The following is a 5896-nucleotide window of genomic DNA, read 5'->3' as shown; positions in this document are numbered from 1 at the left end:
AACTGGGGAGGAGGGTAGAGAAAACAGTGCAACAATGGATGAATGAAAACCCAAAATCTCTGTAAATGTTCATTAAAACTAATAAAATTTAATAATTTTTTTTAAAAAAGTTACAAATAGAGGTACAATTTGAACCAGCAATTCCACTACTGGGAATTTACCATAAAGAAACCATAACTGCCATCCAAGCAGATATATGCACATCCATGTTTATTGTGGCTTTGTTCGTAATAGCAAAGAGCTAGAAACAACCCAAGTGCCCATCAACAAACGATTGGATAGAGAAGCTGTGGTATATTCACACAATGGACTACTATGCACCATTGAAAAACAAGGAACTCATGAAATATGGATGACTCTGGAGGACATTATGCTGAGTGAAGTATCTCAGTCACAAAAGGAGAAATATTGCATAGGGCCACTGTTGTAAAATGGAACTGACATCAGGGTTGAGGGAAGACAGAAAAGGAGGGGAGAAATGATGTATATATTATTGAAACAGATGAGGGAGAGAACTGCTTAGAAGGGATATATGAATGGGTATTCTTGTCATTATAGAAGTCCAGAGTGAAAGGTGCATAGTGGAGTGGACTTGGGGGGGGGGGCGGGGAGAATTGCATAACAATGAAAGAGTTTTTCTTTCTTTTCAAGGAGAATAGTGAATTGGGGAGGGGGAGAAAAGTGCAACAATGAATGACTGGAAACCCTAAGTCTCTGTAAACTTTCATTAAAATTAATTTTAAAAAAGAGGATTTCTAAAATAAAACATATAAAGTATGTAGCATAAAGCAATGAATGATAAGTTTTAAAACATTGAAATAAAGTTTCTAATTTTTTTAAGACATATCAGCCAGCCACCCTGCTAGTTACTGGCTGTGGGTCTTGGGACCATAGTCTCAGAGGACATCAAAGTCAACTGGTGTAACACAGGTCACACACAAGGACCATGTGCTATGTATTATTTTGTTAACTGGTGATTGAGGTCTTGGAAGCTTTGGAGCAGCCATGCTAGGTGAAACTATTGGTCTTGTCCTGTTCAAAACAAAGAAGAGGAAAGAAAAGCAAAGATAAAACAATCAATCTAAAAGACGTAATGCGCGCGCACACACACACACACACACACACACACACACACACTTAAGGTTTGCTGGTCTCATACACACTTATGGGACTAAGAATCCTTAGTCACCCTTTGAACCGGAAACAAAATTCATCCCTGTAGCTCAACTTTCATCCAAATAATTTCTCAGTCTTGTTGCTATCAATGGGAGCTGAGTCATGTCATAGCTGACCCTCTAGCTTAAAACACGCAAAAATGGATTGCCCATATTTCTCTCACAGAGCAGTTGGTGGGTTTGGACTGCCTGCCTTTGAGTTGCCAATACAATTCCTAACCCATTAGGCCACCAGAGCTCCTAAATTTCATATACATAGAACAATACAGCGGGGAAATGGACAAAAAAATGAACAAGCAAATAAATCACAGGAGCATCAACAAGAAAAATCTAGAAAGAAAAAAAAATGTTCTATCTCACAAATAAGAAGATGCAAAATAAAGCAAAGAAATATCACATCCATCAGATCAGCAAAAATAAGAAAGTATGGTAATATCAAATGTTGAAATACATATGGGGAACACCACCCTTTATGGCAATGTAAATTGGTGGACGATTTGGATATATATCCAAATATATATATATACACTTGAAACAATTCCACTTATAAGAACCAAACCTAGAAAAACTAGCACCTATTTGTGTATCTGGAGAACTTCATAAAATGGCCTAATTTACTAAAAAAAAACCACTTAGTGACTTGTTATGTGCCAGGAACTTCTGTAAGCTCTTTAGTAACAAAGACCATAGTCATTGCAATCACTTGCTGGGATAGAGTGCCACCGTCACTGTGGAGGTGAGCTCACACGTGCTGGCCATCCTGACAATGGTTCAGGATTGACAGCGTTTCAGGTCTGCCATACTCAGTCAGAGCGGCTTTAACAGTACTTATCTACCTAGTGCGCTAGTCTTTGGGGAGTTGCTCAGCTAACCCAAAGGCGGCTCCTCTCTGGCAGCTCAAATAAAGGTACCATGGCCCTGGGAAAGAAAGATGAATAATCACCTCCCTTGCTATATACAGCTTCAGAAAACCCACAGGAGGGTCAGCTGAGTCAATTCCAAATCCACGGCAATGAGGTAAGTCCATCTTTGGGCAAAATAGAAAAACCTGTGCTTTTTGATGGTGGACACTTACATACTATACTAGTTTCTGCATGGCTTGAATATTTTCTAATTCGACAATTTGAAGCTTTTTTTTTTTTCATTAAAAAAATGCATGGTAGAGTTGCAAAATCCATTAGGTGTCAGTGTTTGTTTATGTTCATCTGCACTCTGCTTGTCCCGTGTCTCTCCACTTCTGATATCATCTCTGCTCAGAATCACTCCATTCAGCTCTTGGTCCTGCAGATAAGACTGAGGGCCCAGGGTGGATAGTGATTTGGCTAAAAGGATAAGCGCCCTATTTCCTTCTTAAGGGCGCTCTGGTGGCTTAGACTTTAGAAAGTTGTACTTCTTACCCAAAGGTGGCAGTAGCGGTTCAAATCCACCAGCCGCCCGCTCTCGGGGAGACAGGTGGGCAGTCGCCTCTTGTGCCATTTACAGTCTCAGAAAACCCAGGGGAAGGTCAGCCATGAGTGAGTTCCCACCGGACAGCAATGAGTGAGTGCAGGCAATCTTCTAAGGCCGGTGGCTGACAACTGTTTATTGTGTGCTGTAAACAGAGCTGAGAGACTCAGAGTTCTCTATCAGTCCCGGTGCTCCAGTCAAGGTCGAACAGTCAGATTCCAGGCTCCACACTGCCCTGGCCCCTGTCTGATTTCCCCTGCTAGAGCTTGTGTTTCTTATCCATTGCCTGTTAAGTGTGTATTCAGTCTGTAATGTACAGAAAGCCACACACGTCAAGTTACATAAAGGGCTGCAGGAGGCTTTAAAAGAGCAGCCTGCTAGAGTCACTTGAGGGCAGAATTATGTTTAAATCCAGCTTCTATAAATAATCTCGGATACAGGAGGAGCTTGGCTTCCTCTTCATTTAAGGAGAAAGGGAAAGTGTCCCCCAATCCCTTAAAATCATGAAATCTGGAGGAGCTGACAGAATGACTTTCCTGGGAGGTTACTGCAGCAGCAGATAAGGCAAAATGATCCTTTAAATGAGGCAAAACTGCGGTTGCAACCAGTTTACCCTGAATCTCAGAATAGCAGATAAATCCTGGGGGAGTCTGATTCTAAAGTAATAACAATTCAAGTCGAGTTAGAAAGGAACACTGAATATGGAAAATAAAGAGAGGAAGCTGGATTTTATAAAAATGTCGTTTGTAACAGTTTAAAAAAAAAAGAGAGGAGGAACATACATTCTTAGGTGTGAAATTGCTCTGGGAAAAGAGTCTACATTTAAGTCTAATTGTTCTAATTACTTCCCTTCAAAAAGAGGCTGTGCCACTTCACCCTTCACATCATGGAGAAGAGGCCTCTTTTCTAGCACTAACGGTGGGCTTTGTTGTTCCTTATCTTTTTCCCCACCTAAATTGGCAAATAAGGTCCTTGCTTTAATTTTCATATCTTTAATTATTAAAAGGTTAATAACTTGTCACGTTATTGATGATTTGCATATCTTTCTCACGTCTGTTCTTTCATTTTCCCATTTTCTCGTGAAGTCTTTCTGTTGTCCACTTTGAGCTGTATGTTGCTAACTTGTCCCCCTCCCTCAGTTTATCCTATGTCTACTCTAGTTGTGTTGACTTTTGTCATGTATTATCAATTTTCCATGGTCAAGATTTGCCAGATCTCTCCTCTTTGATTTCTAGCTTAGAGATCTTATATGAAAAGACCAGCTGCTTTTTTTCTACTGATGAAAATTGTCAGTGTACTGAAAAGCCAAATAGACTCCACTTTATGCAGTACTGCATTTGAGTAACAAAACCCATGTGGAAAATTTTTACCTAGAGCCTTAAAGTTTTGTCTTGAACTGCTTCCCAAAACAATAACTGCTATTGTTTATAACCCAAAATGTAGATGTTTTGCACTCTGTGTACTCTTGAATATATCACTGTGCCCTTGAAATGTTTCAACAGCAGAATGTTGTAGCAAGTAGCCTAGATTATTAAACTTCCTAGCCAATGCTAGGGGATAGGTGACCCTGCCTTGTTACTGGAACACCCCCCACCCCCGGTACAGATAATAAAGGACCTTACCTGTAATCCTGTGATGTATGTCTCTTGATTCTTTCAGTGTAACCGTACAAGAATAAGGGATGCATGCTCTAGCGGACCTTAATGAGCATCCCTGGGGTCCACATAGAGTTGATTCCCAACAGAGAAGTTGTTTTTCATGGGATACTAGAAAGCAGTACAAAGTTTAAGTTCACCAATTGCTGTTGGCCAAGAAATAAACCCAAGTCTCATGGACTGAGCATAAGAAATCAACACAATAACTTGAGGAGGAAGCCACAAAGACTGTGCAGGCCCAATTGAAACTCAGTACCTGTAAGGGGTGGGATAATTCTCCTCTGAATAATGTGGTAATGTGAGCTTTGATTACAGGTATGACCACAGCATTGTCTGGAGACTTTTCACATGCCAGACAATTTAGGCTTCTTGCTTATATTCCATCTTGCTTATATGCCATTCTTGCTTATATTCATTCTGTAATGGGAGTGGATCTGTCACATGTTGTCCAATATACTGGTACAGCCACAGGGAATATTCAGAGAATGGAAGTGAATTGGCATTTATAGGTTGTGGTAAACTGAATAAAGGACCCCAAAGAGAACCAGGTCCTAATCTCCGATCTCTGTATTACCTTCTACAGCAAAGGGGTCCTTGTAGATATGAGTAAATAATGACTCTTGCAATGGGGAGATGATCCTGGATTATTTTTGTAGCCTCTAGTTTCAGTCACTGGTGTCTTAATAAGGAGAAGGCAGAGGCAGATTTGACCCAGATGGCAAGGTGATACCAAAGCCAGATGCTACCTTTTTGGTTTGGAAAGTAGAGAAATGGACCAGGCGCCAGGAAAGGCTCTTAAAATTCTAGTTCCTTTTGGGTCAAATCCAACTCATGGAGCAAAATGAATAACTTTTTCCGTCGATCTCCAGGTCTTTTCTCCAAAGTGGGCTCAGATCTTTACTTTTTGGGTTATTGAAGAGTGTGACTAAGGAAGACAGAAGAAGAATTGATGCTTTTGAGTTATGGTGTTGGAGAAGACTACTGAACATACCATAGACTGCTAAAAGAACAGACAGGTCTGTCTTGGAGAGGGTGAAGCCAACCTGCTCCCAGGAGGCTAGGATTTTGAGACTCCATCTCACATACTTTGAGCACGTTGCCAAGAGGGATCAGTCCTTGGAGAAGGACATCATGTTTGGAAGGGTGGAGGGACAGCATGGGACAAGAAGACCCTGGATAAGATGAATTGACTCAATGACTGGGATTAAGTGTGCCAGAGACAATGAGGTTGGCTCAAGATAGAGCAGGATACATTGGGTCACTATGAGTTAAAGGTGACTCGGTGGCACATAATACCAACAACATGTTAACTTGTGCACTATTTAGATCTAGACACGGGCACAGATTCCCCCTGGAACCTGCAGGGGAAGTGCAGCCCTGCTGATTTTGGCCCAGTGAAAGTGATTTTAAATTTCTGGCCTCCAGAACTATAAGCACAAGTAAGTGTTCTGGGATTTCATTCTGTTATTAATTTTATTTTTAGATTAATTTAAACTTGTTGTTGTTGTTGTTGTTGTTATGTGCCATCGAGTCGTTTGCGACTCATAGCGATCCTATGTACAACAGCCCTAAACCCTTCTCCAACCCTGTGCCAATCTCATTGCCTCTGACACACCCATC

At 40.9% G+C, this 5896-nt stretch overlaps 1 protein-coding gene across 1 annotated transcript in view; it reads right to left on the bottom strand.

Annotated features, from left to right (window-relative positions):
- Nucleotides 1-5896, bottom strand: part of GUCY2D (guanylate cyclase 2D, membrane (retina-specific)) — a 32432-nt gene that overhangs the window by 26222 nt on the left and 314 nt on the right. The window lies entirely within an intron of this gene.

Source organism: Elephantulus edwardii, unplaced genomic scaffold (assembly GCF_000299155.1).
Source record: "Elephantulus edwardii isolate Elephantulus edwardi_28Jun2011 unplaced genomic scaffold, EleEdw1.0 scaffold00246, whole genome shotgun sequence".
NCBI lineage: Eukaryota > Metazoa > Chordata > Mammalia > Macroscelidea > Macroscelididae > Elephantulus > Elephantulus edwardii.
This window is presented reverse-complemented; position numbering and strand designations above follow the sequence as displayed.